Source organism: Linepithema humile, chromosome 4 (genome assembly GCF_040581485.1).
Source record: "Linepithema humile isolate Giens D197 chromosome 4, Lhum_UNIL_v1.0, whole genome shotgun sequence".
In the NCBI taxonomy this organism is placed as follows: Eukaryota; Metazoa; Arthropoda; class Insecta; order Hymenoptera; family Formicidae; genus Linepithema; species Linepithema humile.
Genome location: NC_090131.1, coordinates 25,652,068 through 25,674,057, shown reverse-complemented (window position 1 = coordinate 25,674,057; position 21,990 = coordinate 25,652,068). Strand labels below are relative to the sequence as shown.

The window sequence follows — 21,990 nt, the reverse complement described above, 5'->3', positions numbered from 1 at the left end:
CCATTACTTTTTATTTCGTTAACTTTCGGTGCACCTTCATAGCGAATTTCGTGCCCTCGAACAATAATCGGCGAGAGATCGCTACAGCGTTGTCTCGTCACTGTGGGATCAAGGAGCGCGACAAGGCCATGAGGTAAACGTTATTGCGCGAAAAGAAGTATGAATTATTTATTTGGCACGAGTAAAAAAAGGAGAAAGGAGAACGATCGTATGCGATGGCGGTGCTTGTAGACATAAGTTTCAATAGGAAATGATTATGCTACTCGTCGCAAGTGTGATAAAAGATTTCGCAGGAAACTGTAACACGACGGGATTTCAAAAATAGAACGAACAAATTTACAATAGGACGAACTTATTTAATAACTTCCGATAAACTGAAACAAAGTAAAAAAGAATTTTATTTATTTATTTTATTTATATTTCTTACGTTTTCCAAAGCAGTAAGATTCGACTTTATTTTAACCTAATACGATATTCTTTTAACAGAAAACTTTAGGAAGATATATATATTTTAGAAGTAAATAAATATTTCAAAAAAATTATTTTATTTTTCATGTAATAGTAACATGTGTAGCAAAACGATCAAAATCGGATAAAAGATTTTAACGCGCGCGCACAACGAGAATATCACAGTTGAAAAATAAATTTCGACAAACTCCGAATATGTAGAGCAACGTAAAAAAAAATTAACATCACGAAAGCGAATTAATCTCCGCGAAGAAATGTTGCAACGCACTCTAATCCGACTGTTCGCGATTTATTATATCCCGCCGCGCGTTACTTGTAAAAAATTAATAATCCCAAACAAAATCTCTCGCAATGCAACATTAATCTCTCTCGCTCTCTTTCTCTCTTTCTTTCTCGCACGCGCGCGACAACGAATTACCCTACTTTATCGCGAGGCAAACTCGCTCCGTTCTGCTCGGCATTACAAAGAGTCGACGGTGCATACTCGGCCCTGAGACTCAAGCGGTTACGTCGCAGTTCGTATCTTTTGTCTCGCTCGCTTCCTCGAGGATATGCAGCCGTGGGTCCGACCGGCTGTCGAATCTGCACGAGGGCCACGTGACCCTGCTGCTGTCGGGCAGGCGGTCTGGTCTGTTTGTCGGGTGGGTCCAAGGTCAGTGCCAGTGGGTCAGTCGGGCCAATCGCGTCGCAGCTTGGCCGAAGGCCTCCGCCGAATTTGCACAGTAACATGAAATGGACACCGTCCGACTCGTCATTTTACAACGTTTACATTATACTTATTTTTCACGTTTTTTTCTACATTGTCTCAATGTAACATATCAATATCTTCTCGACAAGACAAATATTAATTTTTATTTACATATCATATGTATAATGTGTACGAAATGGCAGTATATTTATATTAATCTTAATCTTTATCGAATATATTAAATTAGGAGTGCAATTTTATTTCGCATCTTGTTTAAGAAAATATTGAAAGAAAAAATTCGAACGATTTATTTAAATCAACATATATGAAAGTTTTTTTCAAAGCAGAAAATGAGTTTTTCATGTCTTTTGAATGCGATATGATTGGAAATATATTCTATTAAAGATATCTCGAGTTTTTATTAAAAGGAAAGCGAATAAACATTTTTAAAAACATCATAAACGTACGAATTTACATCGTTGCCTAATAAAATTCATAAAAGATACATAATGATTTTAGACAACACTGTTTTATGCCTCTTTACTTATTCCCGCCATTTCGTTTATTCTTTTGCTCACACTCGCGTCTCGAGCAAACGCCCGCAAACTTCGAGACGAAAAGTGATGTCCTTTCTCTCTCTTTCTCTCTCCGTCTCACGCGTGCATAGCTGCGTGCAGCAGCATGTCGGAAAGGGAACGGATAGGCCGGCATCCGAGGAGGCCTTGACCGTATCTCCGCTTATCGCGTCGTTCGCGCTGCACGCTCGGCATCACACGTCACGTTGGTTAAGTCATCCGACGACGAAGACGACGACGACAACGCGAGATGACGACGCCGAGATGTTCTCTAGCGTATACGCGTATAGTCTGACTGGAAGAATTCTTTTCTGACAATCGTTAAGAATTGCAACGACTCGTTCTACAACGCGGATCCATGTGTTTGCTACTGTGAATGTACAAGATATGCAAAACGCTGCTATTCATGAAATATAATTAGCGTGAGCATGTATCGACATTACATTCAAGTATTCATTGAAAGACGAAATAAAATCATTGGTCTACATAGCTACGACTGTGCTATATTGTGACTTGAATATTTAACTCCGAAGCATAATTACGTAAATGTTACGCGCAAAAATCCATGGGCGACGCATTATGCTGCTGATAAACCGCATCTGCGGTTCACCACGCGTACGGGTAAAGATTAAATTCTTAGCGGAACCGGTTTAGATGACTTTAAGAAATGTTATACGGTGGCACGGCGAAATCGCTGTTTATTCGACGTTATTCAATTGCATACGTAAATCGCTAAGCGCACGCCGTTGCGCGCACAATGTGCGCGTACGTTATTTTCATTGAAAGAAATAACAGTTTCTTGATGGCCTGAAAGGGCATCTCTCGCCGGCGGCGGCGTGCGCGCACGCGTTTGCGTTGTCGCGAAGGTAATTAATTAAAATGAGGAAGGGCGACGCTTTTACGCTAATTCCAGTTTAATTTGCCCCACAATTATTTACCGGTTGCGGATCGATAAATCATTATTGACTTTGTCAATAAATGCAAATGCGCCGGTGCGCTCATTACGCAAATCAAATTATTATTAATTGGTGTACTCTGTTTTATTAATCGTCTAGCTTGTCGTTCAATAATAACAAATTGCGAAATGTAGCGCGATATTTCGGTAATTAAGCGTGCACCCGGTGCTTCCGCGCGCCTCGGAAAATTCTCTAGATGAATCCATCCGCGCTGTGTGTGCTCATTCGCGGATTTCGTGCACCAAGCGGGATACACGGCGGTGCGCCGGCAAACAGTTGTAAAATGTAAATTCTACATTGCAATTTACATCGATGAAAAGAGTCGGCAAATATTTCCAGGAAGGTGTAAAATTGCCTATCGATCGCGATGTTATGTCATTAAGCTGCGCGAGATCAAGATCTACGTGGATCGCCCTTTGATAAAGCCGCGACACCGGTGGCACATATGTATCGCGTGCAATGAATATTATTTTATTCTGACGTCAAGTATAAAACGACTGTCCCCGCTTCGTGCGGCACCGCGGAGCGCGCACGGATACGTTCACTCGTGTTATCTGGGACAACGGCGCGATGGCAAAAGGGTCTCTCTTCGCGCTGTCGTTGCGGTAACAGCAAGTGCAAGGTATGCTGACACAGAATAACGCGTGCATAAACGCACCGTAACGAAGCGATGTTTACTCGTAAGTATCGTAGGCATCGTAATTGGTATTACGTAAGTACTCGTCCCTACGACTCTGCGGCGCGCGCGCTCGCGCACAAAACGTCACCTTTCTCCGCTAGCACCGAGCCGAGTCGCAATCAACGAACGGGACACTCGTCGCACGTTTCGCGCGATCGCCCTTGAGCCAAAAATAGCTTTCTCCGCGATATTAATCGGTCCGAAGGCGGTTCATTAGAAATCGCCGGTTCGCGCAACGCGCGAGTTGCGTCATATTCGAGTATCAATTAAAAGCTAACACATTGATCTGTCTTATTCAATCGAGCCATTTCCGGCGTGGCTGCACTTTATTCTGTGAAGTGAGCGCGAATACATCGATCAGTATCTCGAGAATGAGTATCTCTTTTTGAATTTAACGTTAAATGGTTTTCATCGCGCGTTTAGCGCAAATGTGAGCCGAGATTCTAAGATTCTTAAATTTATATTTCTCATCTTCGCTTTGGAACCGACTTTGTCAAAGCGCTCAGCAAAGCGAAAAACCATGTAGTTTGCTACGCCAAGTAACTCGCAGTTAGAAGCACCGGGTCGAAGCGATTCAGAAACGATTTTAGCAGTCCGTATGCTGCATTGCGTTCTCGCGCCGGGATCGACCGTGCTCGCCTCCTGCATTCAAATCGTCCGAGGGATCGTGGGACTGTGGGCGACTCACGGGAACCGTCGAAACCGAACAACGATTTGCAAGGAATGTCAGTCTTGGATAGATAGCATTGAATGGGACCGGCGCGAAGAGAGCAGCGCGATGAAATAAACAAAATAACTGTACCGGAAGGCAACATTTCTACCAAGTTCATTCAGCAATCTAATTGATGAAAAATTGCTAACAATGAATATCGCGAATAATAATAGTTGCTCGTGCATAGATTCAAATTCAACGTGTGGGTTTTAAAGATAAAAACTTCGAAATTTTTCCGAACCCCATATGTGTCATCCATCTCGATCTTGTACGATCGCTGAATTACTTGTTGAACTCTGATTCACGAAGCTTATTTTAACGAAATAAAATTAAAAAAAAAAACACACGTGCAGCACGATGATATACGTTGTCCCATTCATAATCGTAAATTTCGACGCCATGCGACCGTCAGACACTTCCCGCCAAGCGTGCCGTTAATAACTCGGGGAAGTACGATTTAACGGATCGTCAAACAATTAATAATCCAGCGACTCAGAGATCTGGCCCGGTCTGGCTGGCAGGGTCGGCTGGCGCGACGCCAATGTTTCCACGCCGTGATAACCCATAAAACTTTCTCGACACACTTAAGCGCTCGTTTACACGTTGCGGAATTAAGCCAATTTTCCACTCTGTCGGCAATCGCTGCTCGGTCGACGGGATCTATTTTCGTCGGAGGCGCGTCGTCGTCGTCGTCGTCGCGAGGGCGTGGATCGCTCCGGCTTTTCCGCGACGGCAACCTTGAGGAGCGGTGCGGCGCGGCGCGGATTCCTCGGTGTTACGCGAGCGTGCCGCCGCATGCATCTTGCCGCGGGCTCTCTTTCTCTCTTGCTCTCTCTCTCTCTTTCTCTATGCCTCTCTCTCTCTCTCACACACGCGTTCTTTCTTGCTGTCTCTCTTTCTCTCATTCCTATGTACCGGTCGCGCACGGTCATATTTTGGCGATACCTACTTGTTGCGCGAGGAACGACCTATGTGCACATATGTACGCCGTCATCTACATACCGCCGGTGTAGGTACAGTCGGCGTCAGAGCGCGCGCCGGTTGCTTGGCACGAGCGCAAACAGAGTGAACGACCGCGGGCTCGAAATAATTTCGCTGCTTTCTTCGAAACGACCGACGATCGTTCGCCCCATCGACATTCCCGGTGATTTATGCGATTCTATCGGTCCGTTTCGCCGCTCTCGATGCACGCGAAAACGAATTCGCTTCTGACGCGAACTTAAGCCTCTTTGCGGTTTTACATCTCACAGAACACGATATCGCGCAATGCAATTTTGCAGATACTTGAAAGTACCATTTCCTTTATCTAACCATTAAATTATTTAACGCAAAAAACGTTGTAATTGCTAAAAATTGTTCAAAGAGTATTCTTTCAGAGGAAATATTTTACATTAATCACAATTTTAATTTTGGTTTTATAAAAAACCGCGATTGTAACAGCTATTAACCTTGGAAACAGCGATGCTTTCAACAAAAAAACAGTTTTGAACAATACTCAATAGCTTTTTTGTATCGTCCTTACTTTTTGAAGCTTTACGAAACACCGCAAATGATTAAAATAATATTGGTGCGACGGAGCTGGTAAATAATTACGGATAAAGTCGTATGACACCCTACCATATTAATTAAGGGTTAAATTTTCGCATGATGGGTTTGAAAAAGGTTCGCGGATCAAAGTGCGAACCAACGTAATACGTGGAAAAAATTGCGCGAGCGGCATGATATTGTTTTAATACATAATGCGTTTTTCTCTTTAAAAGAGCGTACGTGTCCACGGCGGTGCGCCATGAAATACGCAAATTGCACATGCAAAAAAAAGAATGGTATGACAGCGGTAAATGGTGAATAGTGCCACTAAAAACATGGAGCGACATAGCCAGCGCGCGCGTTTAATAGAAATATTAATAATACGCACGACAAAATTAACTCAGCGGAACAAATCGTTTGAGCTGGACGCGTATTATGCACTCATGACTAAACCGGAAGTTAATAGATATTTAACGCGACGCACCGCTCAATCGTCGCGCACACGCGTGAAAAGATTCGGCTAACTGGATTTTATGGTTATTAGCAGGCAATTTTCCGAAAATCGGTTCGCAGACGGAAGCTACGCATAACGCATCCAATGTAGCGAGAATTCGGTGCAGTATAAACTTTGTTTTACGTCTCTTTGATCGCTTATCGCGAAATTATTTCACGCGCCTTTGCAAATTTAACGTTACCTCTGGTAATTCCTGTTTAAATCATCGACTGCATTTTTGACAATCAACTTTATTTAGATTAGAAAGAACGATTATCTAATTGTTCGCCTTGCGCGATCAAGCAGAAATTGGGGACATCCGTTTTTTTTGCGCGTGTAACTCGATGTAATGAAAATTATTGATGCGCAAAAATTAAAAGTAACTCATAAAATAAAATTTTATCCGCGGTTTATTTGCAATCGTTTATTATAAAGTTATACTGCGAAAATGTGATAAGTATAAATATCGTTTTTATTTCGGATTAACAAAACGCAGAACGTGAGCGAAACGATAATGAGATATCGCTTAACGAAAAAAATTCTGTAAAAACGGACATTTCAGTAAATTTTTTTCTCGTATCACTGACGAACTTTTATTAGTAATATAATATTCAATATTAAAACTAAAAAAATGGAGGTGATATATGTTTTTATTAAAAAATTAACAGCCAATGAGTACTCGGTTTTTATTCAACCGTTTTTTTTAAATGTTAATCTCGTAATTGAAATTAATCCTTCTAGGTACGAAGATTAATGATATTTGTTTAAATCTCGTATTTATTTCTTTAAATTAAAATAAATTTAAAATAGATATATATATATATATATTTTTTATATTTATTTCTCTTATATGAGAAAAAAAAATGAAGGAATATTAGTGAAAGGCTTACTCGTTATCGTATTCTATCGTTCTCCCACAAGTACAAGCTTAGCTTGCATAAACGCGATACCCGATAAACGCATATCGTCATCTGTTGACTGCAAAGCGGATATTTCGGCGCGGCTCTTTCTCTCGTCTACATTAACGAACTTTTGCGGTTAGGTAATTACGAGCCGGCTGACCGTGGTCGCGCACAAAAAAACGTTACATTGCCTTTTTTTTTCTTTTCTCCTTCCTCTGCCTTCGCTGCTGTGACATTGGACGATCGACTGTACTTATGTACGTACGCGGCACGCGGAAACAGTGTATGTACGTACATAGCTATGTACATGTACGCGCAGTTATGTATCCGAGTTTGCTCGTACATAGACCACCGTGTATATTTCGGCTGTGAATAGTGCGCGGGATAGTCAACGAACCACCCGGCCACCCAGTTTCATCCCGCTTGGAAAATTTCGGGGGTGGCCGCTTTAACCCGGCTGCTGCGGCCGCCGTCGCCGCTGCCGCTGCCGCCGACCTATATACTCGCTTATGTACATAAACACGTATATGCACTAACACTGTCGCATCGTAGCCAACGGCGGCGATATAAACACCGTTACTACTTGTTGCACCACTCCCAGAAACTGAGAGTACTCGCGCGATTCGGCAGGCCCGCTGGTTGCTATTGGAGGCAACTCTCCCGTCGCTCCGGATATCGATCGGCGTAAATTTGACCTAATATTCTTTGGGCGTCCTGCGGGACCGCAAAGGGTTAAAGCGAATGAAACTGCACCGCGAAATGCGTATTTAATATTATAATTATTATACGGTTTGGATATCTAATTATTGTATATAGTTTGTGTACTTGATGGATGAAAACGCATGTTCCACGACACTCGCAAAACCGCACAATTAATAGATGTTTGTTTAACTCGCGGTGTCCGGTTAATAGAAATATGAATGTAGATTTATGGTAATGTGGCCTGATGCTGAAATTGTTGATAATAATTGCTTAATCTCTCACGCAACGGAGGTATTTTTAATTAATTAGTTGTAATAAAAAGATTACATTACGAGTATTTGATATTTATTCATATGGTAAGCGGGTTTACATACAGAGAGAATTATCGTACATTACTTGTAAATAAATCTCGAATATAAATGAACAAAAGTATAATTAGTAAATCGGGAAAAGAAATTGTGTAAGGATTTTAAAGTTAAATTCTGTTTTTAAATTAAAATCCTGTTCTATTCTATATCTATTTTGTCATACGTTTGTTTGTTAATAAACAAACAATTCTCTTTTAAATCGGTAAAAAACCGCCTACTCACGCGAATTAAAATTTGCATAGCGTGGAAGAGTAAAGAATATTAAAACGCGTAGAACGACATGCTGAAATAGCGCACAGAAAAGCGTCATAATGTACGCGTAAGCTGACAACTCGGTAATATCGATCAAATGCGACCGCGTTACCGGCACCCACATGTTTCACACGCGAATAGAAGACCCAGCATTGTTGTTATAATCCAATAGCGCCAAATGGCAGTTACAGACATACTACTAACCTCGATTCGAAGCTGCAGCTGGTGACTTCGTTTTTACCTTTTTTCGGAAATTATGCATTGTTGCATTGTCTGGGCGTGGCGGTTACGCCTACGTATACACTGTAGACAAAAATGTCGACGGTTTCCGGCAACGCCGTAGATAATGTAAGCATACGGTCATGTAACCGTCGGTGGAACGTCATATTCGGACGTGGGAAGGAAAGCTTCGCGCACGGCATCGTAAACACGCGGATCATCCTCTAAAATATAGCTCCGTCGATGCGGCGGCCTTCCTCCAAATAAATTTGATCTTAACTTTTGCAGACGCGCTAGCCTTGGATCTCATAAAAAGGAATCTTGATCATAAACGACAGCATCTTTCGGCTCCAATTCAATCGCGAACTGACGGCTGTGAACTGACTTCAATAACGTCAATAACGGTCGATTATGCAAAGCTCGTTCGGCCACGCGTCTTCGAGCTGAAGGCAAAGAGCAAAGGCGAAGAACGCGATATTAAAAATTAATCCACTGTACGGAGATTTCGATACTTAATCTATCTATCCAATTTAAATGTAAAATGTAAGAATTAGAAGATTTCACTACAAATATCCTACAAATATATACAGAGAACATATGAATATCTATAAATATATAAATAAATATACGTGGAAAACTACTGCACAAATTCGACCGCGATTATACGCCTCGTCGGTCCCCGCTTTAACGCCGCTAAGTAAATTCGGCCGCATTAGAGTGCGCGTCCAATTACATATCGTCTCGTTCGCCACAGCCCGTATACGATGGCGCATTCGCAAAGAGACGTAAAGCTCCTTAACATGAGCTTACCTTTACCCAGCTCGCTCGGCGGTGCTGATTATCGATATCAAAGTAGCTCAAACACGGGAAACGGGGGGAAGGGAAAAGCGGTGAAAAAAAACCGTGCGACTTTAAAGTTACCGTGTACGTTTTCACATCCCGCCCGCCTCCCTTTCCGTCCGTCTGTACATCCATGACGTTCTCTCGTTTCGAGCGACATGCCGGTGCGACGACCCGCGAAAAGCGGGTAACCAGTTCTAAAGCGATTCGAAGCGCACCGAGGAAAAGCAGTCGGAGTACGGAGAGGAAAATACAGTGAAGTACGAGAGGAAAAGTCGAACTCGGTGGGAACGCATCCTGTCTACCGGTAAGCTCTCGCGCGTGTGGGAATCCTCTGTGCATCAGATATGTAACGCAGACACGCGGACGCCCGCAGAGCATCGTCGTCGTCGTCGTCGACGACGTTTTCCGTGTGTGTTCGCCGCTACACACACACACACACACACACACACACACACACACACACACACACACACACACAGCGACTCGCCTACACGCTGTATACGTATACGTTCTCGAAACTCGCCACGTGCTACCGCGTATACTTGTGCGAGGGTCGGTATATGTGTTCGCTATTTGCACAGACTTGCATGTTCGGTCACGTATAGAGTATACATACTGTGAATATACGCATCTGTGGATATGTGTGTGTGTGTGTGGGTGTGTGTGGGTGATACGTGCTCCACGTTGACCGGTTGATATCTATATAGACGTAACACGTAGGAGCGCGCGCATGGATGCGCGCAAATGGCCCGGCAGCCTGCAACGCTGCTTGTGCATGTGCTGCCGGCTGCGCTGACTTGTGTCGGTGGGGCGCGGGGGGAGCAGAGGGCGGGAGGGAGGGCGAAACGCGATGTGGAACACACTCGCTCTCGATGGGTCACTCTCACTCTCTCGGCCGAGAGGGAAATTCGGCAGCTGTTTTAAACCCGGCTAACTGGCGAAACTCTACCACCGGAGCCACCTCCGTCGTTCTCCACCCTCCTACCTTCGGGGCTCTCTCTCTCTCTTTCTCTCTCTCTCTCTCTCTCTCTCTCTTTTTGCCTATGTATCTCCTCCCTATTACTTTCCCCTTCTTTCCGACGCGCTCTCTTCGGGGACCCTCTCTGTCACTCCCGTCGCCCGAACGCTGCATCACGCAACGCAGTAGTATTTACGGATATGGATCGATTTTTGCAATGGTGATTTCACCGCGGCCGAACCGCTCTAAAATTCACGTGTCCGCCTTTGTCTCAAGGATACGCAACGTTAAACAGTAATTCGATAGGGACGGAGGTGGACGTGTCGCACGCCGGTGTGCGTGTCAGGTTAATTTTTGCTACGTTACGTCTATTAAATGCTAATACGAAATAATAAACAAGTACTGTTACAATTGAGACCTGGCGTGAGAAAGATTGTAAGGGGCATATATTTCTTTTATCTAATAGGTTCCTTGGTTCAAATGATTTTTGTGTTATTCGTAGATTCTAATAAAGCTGTATTAGATTTTCATCTAATATCACTATGTGTCTTTAATTTGAGAACCGACTTCGAACTTTGCCTTTACGTGATATTTTCTATTCGCATACGTTTCTTATAAATTTCATATGCGAAGCGTTATCTATGCCAAGCATTTTTTTGTTCTACGCACACGCATAGATATAATTATTTGAATGCGACGTACGCAATATATAGACGATTTAAGAAATTTTAAGGTGATAAAGATCATCGCGTCGTAATAAACTCGATTTGCATGAAATTGTGCAAAAACAAACGCGATCGCATTTAAAATTGCATTCAGATTTAGATAAACAACGAAATTAACATCGAGATCAAAGGTAACGCGCTTTTAATTATACTACTCGTTATATATAGGTTTGCCATCGAAGTGAAAATACAACACGCTTGTCAGTTACCGGAATATTCGTTCGGCATTTTCAACTATCGAGTTTATGTCCGTGGCTTTTTTGTATGAGAAGCGACATGTTCCACACACGCTTCAGCGTTTCCAGGACAGATATCAGTTGCTCTAATTTTGAGTACTAACAATGCAGTCTCGCGCGCTCTTTCGACGCGCGCGCGCGCACACACACACACACACACACACACCCACACACGCGCGCGCGGGAGGATCCGAATATGGAAGCATACAAATATAAAAGAGAACAGTAATAATAATGAGAAATGAAATATGATGGATAAAGGATTATGCGTGTGTGTGTCTGTGCACGTCGCCTAATTAGCCAAATGGATTCGTCAGATCTGGGATTAAGGTATTATCTTGCGAGTTATTCATCATAATTCAAGCGATATCACGATATACATCTGAGGTCCATTTCTACTTCAACCTCGCATTTAAATTAATATGAGACACTAACTCATGTATAACCATCTGCTTCTTCTCCATTAATGAAGAATTCTGACAAAAATACATTTAAGATACGCAATCCCGGCTGCTGGTCTATTAACTTTCTCAGAGACAACGATGCGCATACATATTTATTTTATCTTAATTTATATTATATTTGCAATTTACATAATGAAATGAAATTTTAAATATCTTTTGAAAAATTTGACGAATTTCTATCATGATATTTTATAATGAAACTGACTTACGACCTTATATCTGTACAAAATAAGGATAAAAGTTGATTACTTCTTTGAATAACGCGCTCCGTATTTACTCGTCGTCGTCACGAAGAGCGGAAAAAGTCTCGAAAATTCACGTCGCGCGCGAAAAACTCGCTCGCATTCGAGCGTGAGCGAACTGTTGCGAGCAGGCGCAGCCTGGTTTGGCAGCGGACACGACATTCGACGGTCGTCCGCATCGCGAATGCATTCCCGGCGGTGTTGTGCGTATGTGTGTGCATGCGTGCGCGCGTGTGTGACACACCGTGCACATTTGCGTCGCCCTCCTTCCCGCCTGGCCGTTCGCCATCCCTCTACGCTTCCTCCCTCCTTTCTCTCTCGCGTTTCTTCCCGCTTCGTCGCGCGGACGCCCGTGCGGCGAGCTCGCCGAACGTATGGCTTTTTTACCACACACTGACCTGGGATAACTCGACGCGCAGTGCCGAATAATAAAACCGCCGGAACCACTGACCTTTTCTGCACGTATACAGATGCATTTATATGCATATACGTGCGCATACGTATGCCATCGCCAAACCCGCTCCGCCCTCCGGCCAAATATAAATGCGCCGAGTGGCATCGTGCAAACACACACACACACACCATACTCGCGTTCGTGGTAGTATTGGTGGAATGCACCGAGTGGCACATAAACGATGCTACGAAACCGAAGGGCAGGGCCACGGTCACCCGAAAATACGGCCGCGCCTCGTTTTTGTTGCTTCTCTCTCTTGTTCGCCGCATCTGATACAGATTCCGTTTTCCTCTCTCTCGCTCCCGCGTATTCCCTTTCTTTTTCGTCGTCGCTGCGGCGAGTTTCAATGGCTACGTATGCATCGCTACAGGCTGATTCATGAAACACGATCATTGATGGCGCGCTGCTTCGCGATCGTAAAAGTATTAAATATCTATAAAAGTTTTTAAAGAGACACAATTATGATAATAATTAGTTAATCGCGAATAATTTTGCCTACATTCACTTTCAATGCTGTAAATGTACACATTTTTTTTCTATTTAGAGATAAAAGTTTTGATATTTTTATCCGAGAAAAAAAATGCGGCGTACTGCATATTAATTTCAGATTTTGGAGTAAGATTACTCCCTCAATTGCGCTCTATGTTATTACGTATTTAATATAAAATTGAATGGGATGTTGATAAGAGCAAACTCTCGTGAAACATGAAAAAAGCAAGAGCGAATAGTGTGCGTATATATGTCTTTAGTAATTAACACTCAAGACGCCTAACATTACGTCTATTCACACGTTTCTAATGACATTACACACTTGCGGTTTTCTTTACCGTTTCTAAGCAAACACTTGCTCTGAAAGTCGTGTCTTCTAATTAACTTAATATTTTCCTCTCTTAAGCGCTACCTGCGTCGTGTATCAGACACCTATTATTCGACTTTCTAGATTTTATATTATTTTGAGTAGCGTTGCGAAATTTATATACTATAGAAAAATATATTTGGTTACTAAACCGAAATAGAGAAGACCAGTTTTTTACAGCAATCGAGACGATGGTGAATATTTCACGTTAATGTGCAATATTTAAAAAATCAATATTAAAGAATTAATATTGATTGGAGTGTATAATAAGCGCCGTGAAAAATTCTTAATTTTTAATAGATACAGGATGTTTTGTGGCTGTGCGGCCTTTAAAAAAATTTGCGCCGCATTGACAATGGGTTTTGCACTTATCGCGTACTATGGACGAATTTGTGAGGAATGCGCGACACAGGAAAGTGGTGGTTCGACGCGACGATTACGTGCCCGGGGCACTCCTGAAACAAAGCGTCCGCTGTCCTACCGACAACCAACCACGACCTATCGCAATGCGTGCCAGCACGCGTATGCACGCGAGACGCGCCGTGTATAAGCGGGTCCGTCAGCCGCCCGCTTGCATCGAGTTCGCAAGCATCATTGAGCTCTCACATGCAGAAGAAATAAATTGATGCATAAGAATTGCAGTTAAAATACTATTTTTAGGTTATTTATTTTTCGCGTTCAAAATTTATGTTTTACCGCATTATTAATTATTAGTTTTAATCATTTTCACGAAGCTTATAATGTTAACAAAATTGTTATCAATATGTTGCGATTACATGTTTTTAAAACGATAAGGCAAAATTGACATTTGGGAATCTAATTAAAGATATTTTAAATCAATATATACAGTCTTAAATTTACCGATAGAGATAGTATTTCTTTTTTTGAAGAACGAAATATGGTTAATCGAACACAGTTATCTTGATAAATTTGGAATAACAAGCGCGAGAATAGACGTTAATCGTTACTTGATACCGATTCACATATCACAAAGCGGAAAATCGACTGCGGTCGAACCCGAATTCCCAGCACGCGTCGAACTATCGTAACTAGCGTGATACCACGAACGCGAGTTAAACGCTCGTTCTAAACGAACTCGCGGCAGTTAAAATTCGACCGCGGCCGAGCCGCAGCTCGAATTCGTCTTTTGGATCGCGCCGCACGAATGGTGTGTCAAAGCGCACGTATACATGGTATCAATAAAGCGCAATTAGCGGAATTGTGTTGGCCGCACTGTCGCGCGCAAGCGGACAACGAATCGATTATGCTCGCCAATTTTTTTTTAAACATCGCACTCTATCGATCCGAGCTCTATCGGGCACCGATCGTGACACTCTAAACAATTTGAAACCGGACACGACCACTCTGACTCATTCGCGACACTCACGACTCTGTCAGTCAATAACCTCCGATGCGATGACAATCGCAAAGGAAATGTTTGATATCAAACATGCAAGACAAATTTCTTCACTTATTCACTGTAGAGGAAAAAGTATCACAAAAAATGTTACGTAAAAGTATTACCTAAAATAATAGAAATAATTAATATTTTAATCAATATCTTATAACAATTTATAGTATAATTAACTAAAGATTTTAATATGTAAAACTCTTATTTATTGAAACGAATAGAATTAACGAATAGAATTAGTCACCATCGTGACAATCAATTTATTTGCCAATAATTCTAAATTTTCATTAATCTTCAAACCAAATAATGAAGTACCGTCGTCTCGAGCAGCTACTAACGTATTTCGCGCTTTATTTGTATCACGCAATGATGCTCGCCGAAAGAATTTTCTCGGATTTCCTCGGAGTCACGTGTACGCGGGCTTTTGTGCTCTCCGAGAGCAGATATATTAATCTTATCAGAGCGCTCGGTGCTCTCTCGATGAAAACCTCTACAAGGAATCTTTATACAAGGACGCCCGTGTCTCGATCGCTCCCGAGTCAAGTTGTGTATTTGCGTTCCGTTCGTCGTGCATTATCTGCGCGGCTGCGGCAAGGATGATGAAAGAGCCAAGCGCTTCATTAAGAAACGATTGCAGTACGGCCGTTGATCTCTATTGTTTACGCGCCTCGGCTATTTAAACACGAATTGAACATCTTGAGCCAAGATACCTTCGCTTTCGATGTTTCTCGGCGGATTAATCGCCGTCATTTACTTTAAACGTGTCTGTGTTAAAATCGCGCGGGTAAATAAAATATTTTTGCTATCTTATTAAATTATTGGAAGAACGAAGACGTAAGATAAGCAATTGACAGTTTCTTAGTCTCGCTTTCCGTTCCACAAATAATCTTTACAAATATTTCACATGCGTGATCTGCAAACGTTATTGTGTCGTTAAAAATATCTACGAATGCAACAAGTTTATGCGCCACTTTATACAAGCAAAAATCACATCGAATTCCAGACTCGCTTTATAAGAATTTAGATCACGCGGATAATAAACTTGCACGCTTAACAGTTAACATATCGAATAATCCCTCGGTAATAATCATAATTTCTGACAACGTACAGTCTAACAGTAAATCGCAGCGGTCCCCCTGCAAGCCTCGTCTAACGTATCCGCGCGCGTTGTACGTGGGCGTTGTAATGACTCGATTTCATACACCGAGCTCTACAATAAGTTTCACAACTGTTACGGCACATATCCAGGCGCGTAGTCTTACTGTGCGAGAAAAGTGATAGTTTGTAGCATTGTACTCTTGGTGCGCGGTGAGGTAATGCAACGTGCTATGCTGCATCTCGTTATCGTTTGGCTTTATCAGCGCGTGCAGCAGCAGCAGCAGCAGCAACAGCGCGACGATGTTTCATTGACCGCTGTACCGAATGTCGAGTCAAAGCGATTCACCTCGACAACGACTCTCCGTTAACAATAACACAGACTCGACCGAGCCGAAAGGCCGCGGAGACAAGAACGAAATGATCCCCTTTAAAGATCGCCTTGCCCCCGCATTGCTTACTTGAGGAGTTTATCCGAAAAACAATATATGAAAACTCTAAATTGTAATAATATTATACAAAATCTTCATCGTTTATATATTCGATCTTTCGATATTGTGCTATTAAAAATAAGTTTTTTAGATTATATTTCTACACATTTTAATATAACTTTTAAAAAATATTGGAATTACTTTTACAATGATTTTTCTAAAACTATTTTTTCTTTCCTAAAATATCACTTTCTGAAAATGTGTATTATTTATACGGGCTTTTTAAGCCCTAAATATAAATTTTCTGTTTAATAAATGATTATTTTACCGTTAATGTTTACGGAAGAGCGACCATGAAATGTTAATCTTATGCTGCAATCTTAGATATCGCACGCTAGTTGCAGTTAGCATAAGTGTTGTGAAATTACCACAGATTGATAAGTTTTTTTTTGCATAAGTATGTTTAGCCGTTGACAGAAAAACATGTTTGTTCACGTTGTCGAAGGTCATAAAGCAAAAATGAATCTAGATTTAGCTTCATTTTACTTCGATAGCACTTAATAAAAACTTGATTTACAGCTTGCGACTTTTTACGCAAAACTAATCACATTCTTTATTTAGCATTTCAATTAACTTTCCTTTCACTTTACGTATCGTATTATATCATGTAATACGCAATAGTGCAATAATAATGTAGCAATAATCAAAGATCGTTTTGTACCGTAAATCACAACAAGAAAACTAAGCTCGATGATCGAAATGCAAAGTAGACAGAAACCATTAACGCGAAACCGGAACGCATTCATCGGAGCATCGAGAAGAACTAGCACTTGCTAAATTGCCAATTCACTTTGCGCAAAAATCCGCTCACTATCCAACACACGAATCAACTTCGTTTAAACCTGCACTCAAGAATCTCAATTTTGCCGTGCGAAAAATCCTCGCTTTGCCGGACGCTAAAGCGAGAAATGCAGAGGTCAAATAATCGCGCGTAATGTTTCACGCCGAATTGCGTATTCCGCTGCTAGAAAATCGTGACCGCATAACGCACGCGGTTTGCATTGCTCTCCGACCGAATGTTTCGCTTAATGACGTGCCATATTACAGGAAAGTTGCCACAAAGTACGTACCGCGTTTTTTCTTCAATGCAAAGTCCTCCCATCTATGCGTGTTCATAGTTGCCAGTTTCGTTCGTTGAAGGAAAAAGTATCGCAGCTCTCGTCCCTCGGTCTTCGAAAATTGTCACTTTTTAATGAATGTAGGAGACGAATTTTTTGCCGATCGATTTCCCTCTGCCAGTAATGCTCGTCCACTCCGTTTTAAAACCGAAATGGAAATTAAGGCGGTCCCTTTTTCGGGGCAAACTTTCGTCGATAATGTTGCGGTCGCGACAGTTAAAAACAGTTCAGTTTTGCAATCGTTCGTCGCAAACGCAGCGGGGAGTTTCCAAAAAATTAGCAGCGCGATCGCGAAACCGTTTTACGAGGAATCTATGCGTTCGTGAATTCTTTCCTCGAGCGCGGCTTGCTTGCGTTGCTTCCGATTAACAGAGCGCGTATAAATGTTGATTTACGTGCGTTGGAGATATTTTTATCAGACTGCGCTCGCACTGCGTTTTTACTCGCGTTCGGAGCCCGTGTGCGCGATTCGCTGCGGTGCGGCACAATGTTCGGCAAACGGTGTTGCCTAATTGCACTAATCACTCGTGAACCGAATCCTCCAGCCGAAATCGAGAAATTCGACATCAACGCGGACAGCGTACAATGACGCTGGCTGCGCAAAATGCAATGTACTGCACCGCGACGGAAATCACACCCCGATATCATTCGATATCGAGTGCGATAAGCGGTAATTGGCGAGGAAAAAAGTAATAATCGATCATTTGATAATTCTTACCTCTCGCGTATTCTCGGCGATCCGCGCTCGATGCTCCGGAATGCGCCGAAAGATCTCGAATGTTGCGAGGAAATCACATAAGCGAAATCTCCTCTCGGCAATGTAATCCCCAGAAACGACGATTTCGAGTTTCTTCGATCATTAGCGTTTGCGCGGCGCCATTCGCGTCAATAGCTTTTACTGTTGTTATGACGTCGAAACACACATAAACATACACATATATACACACATATACATACGTGCGCACTTTCGGCGGAGACGTTCCCGTTACGATACGACGCGTCTACTTTCCACGAAAATGGTCGCTTAAACGCGTCGGCGACGACACGCCGACACTGCACGCTGCAACGCTCGCGTATTCGCATGTACCGCGCAGAGAAACTGCGGATTCGTGTGCGTGGCGCGCGATTGTGTGTACGTATGGAAAGTGTACTTTAAGTGCCGTCCGCGAAGCCGATTCGCCAGCTTTGCTTAAAGTGTCTCTGTTTCGCTGACTCGGACAACATGTTGTTCCGTACTGGCCGTCTGCACGTTCCGTGCATCCAGATAACACCCGTCGATTCACTAACCTACCTCACTCCTACAGGGTGGTCCAAATTATGCGCGCCACGCTCCGCCGAGCTCGGCTGAGCGCCGCCGTTTGACGATCGTTCGTGTACTAACGCCCGGTCGACCGGCCGCATGCAATTCTCCGATGCATTTCGAGGGTCAAAACTGTTCTGCACGTGGCATATAACATATAAACTATTTCAACATTTGGTTTGCCTTTTTAGTATTTCGCGATTTGAAAACATTACGTATTTTAAGAAAATAATTTAAAATACGTTATAAGTTTATAAATATTTCATATAAATATATATATAAATCATTACGAAATATATTATAACATGTCTTTTTACAACAAACTTTGTTTTCCACATTAGATGTATGTCTTATTTATTATCGCGACAGTGTATCACAGAATAATATAAAAAATAACATAAAATGCATTAAGTTTGAATTAAGATACACAAGTTTTAAATAAAATATTATGCGTTTCAAAATATATAAAAAATACTAAAAAGTAATAATTATTTAAAAAATGAAATCGTCGCTATTCTTCTTCATTCTTCTTCATTATTATAATAAATATTTTTCAATGATCTTTAAATCATAAATTACATAAATGGATGGTAACAAATGGTCATAGAGATTTAGCATTAATTATTAGAATTTCCAAGTCACAGCTGATCACACAATACTTCATAATTTGAATTCATCGATTTCACATTGCGCCGCCGATTCCCCGGAACTGCACGATGCGCGCAGTTCGCGTTTCATTGTAACGAGCGGTATAATTAAATGGCAGCACGAAATCTCGTGATCTAGCAGGATACGAAAGACCTGTCCACATCACAATATCGACCCCGGCGACGCGACGACAACGCATCGTAATTTCAACATCGCGAAACCTGCTACGAAATTAGTATATAATTACGGCCGCGGATTAGCCTCGCTAATGTGTTCTCCTTGTCCGAGTATGTGTTTATCCTTCCCCGATAAGAAAATCGTCATCCGAGACGTAGTTCATGTGCCTTTTTTGCATACTCGCTATTGCTCCGAGTCGCAATGTTTTTCTCCGCGAAATGAAATATGTTGCACCGGAATTTGTGCTTCCTCATGGACGCCAGTGCGATTTTCTTAGGAAGAAAACATTAGTGTTCTCAGAGGTATGTATATAAACGTCCCAGGACAGGTTTTTAAAGATACGCAGTAGAATTATCTGGCGCGGAGACGATCTATCATTTTACAATTTTTGCGCTGATGCAGCAATTAACAACAATAAAAGAGTACTCGTACACACACGTAAAATTAAATTATATCTCCTGATTGTTTCTTTTAAATGTTTAAGATATACTGAAATAAATAAATAAATGCTAGCTATTAAATAAATTAATATCCAATAATAGAAATATTTAATTATATCATTAATATTTCTTACTGATTTATTGAAATCCTGAATTCAATTTTCAACTAGAATATTCTATAATGTCTCGACTTATTATTATTAATAAAAACGACTAATATTTGCTTTCTGTATTTTAAGTTTAATCAGGAAAACGATGTCTCTTGCATCATATTTTCTTCCTTCCTGGAAAATTCAAACGATGCACTCGTTCATACATTACTTCTCCTCTCGCTCCCTTTTCTTTCGACAGTTTATCGATGCTATGTTGTCGCATCGCCGTTGCGAGAACGATTGCGCACATCAATGACTGTGCCTTTCCCGGTAAACTTAATTATCTGCGCTCGATGCAGTTCGTCGATCGCCTGCGATTGCAACGACAGATGGTGTCCCCACAGTTTCCTCGCTTCTTTCCCGGGCAATTAACGAAGGCACCAGCAAACTTTATCGCCGCATGCCAAAATCGCTGCAACGACATCGCCGTCGTCGAAAAAGACACCGGGAACTGCGCCTCCCCGATAAGATTGCACGCAACTACGTTAAAATTAGTTCGGAAATTCCCGAAGAGGAAATGATGAAGTCATTTAACTATGTATTCATGGTTACGTTACTCATCAAAACTCGATAATAACAAAATACATATGCACGTTTATATGATATTAAAAAATTGCTGTGAAAATAAATCGAAAAAATATTGTATATCTCGGAGAGAGACATCGACAAATATAACAAATTATTCCAGGTACATGAATTTACATTTCGCTTAATTGTAAGATAATTAAAATATGTCGTACATGTTTAGTCGAACTACTCACCTGAGTCACAAGTGTGTACATTTTCCGAGGCGACGTAGTATGTCGTAAACGACTCTATATGTATACAAGTGTTTTAAACGCGTGGAGCACATGTGTGGTTGAAAAGAAGCTCCGCGCGCGCGCGCAGCATACGCAAGACCGGCGATTAAAAGCGCTCTTTTTTGCCCTAACGCTTTTCGCAAATAATACTACTAGCGTTTGCTTTAACGGTGAACGCAACATCAGAGACCAGCGCAAAAAAATACCTGCTCTCCGCCTGTTGTCTCCCCCCGCGCCGCTCATTAAACAAGGAGAGCGCGCGCTATCCATCCTTGGGTTAAATTATCGATACGACGCGACGCGCCACCGCCGTCGCATACTGATCGTCGTAAGCCAGATTAATGGAATTCTATTGGGAGCAGACGCGGCGTCGTTGGCCGCGCGTCCGGGAGACGACCTTATCAGCGCGCTATTTCGGTGGCGATGATAACGTCACTCGAAACGCGTCGACGACGTCGATCCGACCCGCCAGGGCTGCCAGGTGCAGATCCTGAATTCCGCCGCTTGCATTCGCGCGCGAGCGCGCGCGCGTGCGATAAAATCGGCGCGCTGAAATAATGCTCTTTCGCAGTTTCCGACGGAAATACCGTGGCAAGGCCGAGTTAAGTTCATCACGAGATCACCGCAAACACCGTTCGAGTGGACGATCGGGGAAAAAAACGAATCTGCAAAAAGCTGTTATCATTTAATCTTCCGTTGATCGCATCTTTTTGCATCTCACGATCGATCGCGCAATGAAATATTACGTGATTAAAGAGTTTCATAAATGACAAAATAACTGTTTGCATAAATTTTGAAATGTAAAAATACCTAGATTTATTATTAAATTAAATTTAGGATTAGAAATGCACGTAAATTTAAAATGTTTCAAATGATGCGCGAATATTACGCTGCGAGATCGAAGATATGTTTTTTCATCTAATTAGTGCAGCATTGCCTTGTTATTGTTGCGAAAAAAAACTGAATTGAATATTCATGTGATTTTTTTCATATAATGGAAAAATAATTGCAGAAATTAGCGATAAACATTATCAAGACG

The 21,990-nt window shown here is 42.0% G+C and overlaps 1 protein-coding gene and 1 long non-coding RNA gene across 3 annotated transcripts in view; one reads left to right on the top strand and one right to left on the bottom strand.

The window, feature by feature from the left end:
- LOC105672552 (mushroom body large-type Kenyon cell-specific protein 1-like) overlaps positions 1-21,990 on the bottom strand; it is a 169,165-nt gene that overhangs the window by 94,206 nt on the left and 52,969 nt on the right. The window contains exon 1 of one of the 2 annotated variants that reach the window (XM_012367572.2): positions 18,153-18,610. The exons of the other annotated variant lie outside the window; for it this stretch is intronic. The gene's annotated coding sequence lies outside the window, so the exon portion shown is untranslated. Of the gene's footprint in view, positions 1-18,152; positions 18,611-21,990 lie in introns of those variants that run through there. 2 annotated transcript variants of the gene reach the window in all.
- LOC105672554 (uncharacterized) overlaps positions 1-21,990 on the top strand; it is an 80,495-nt gene that overhangs the window by 5,620 nt on the left and 52,885 nt on the right. The window lies entirely within an intron of this gene.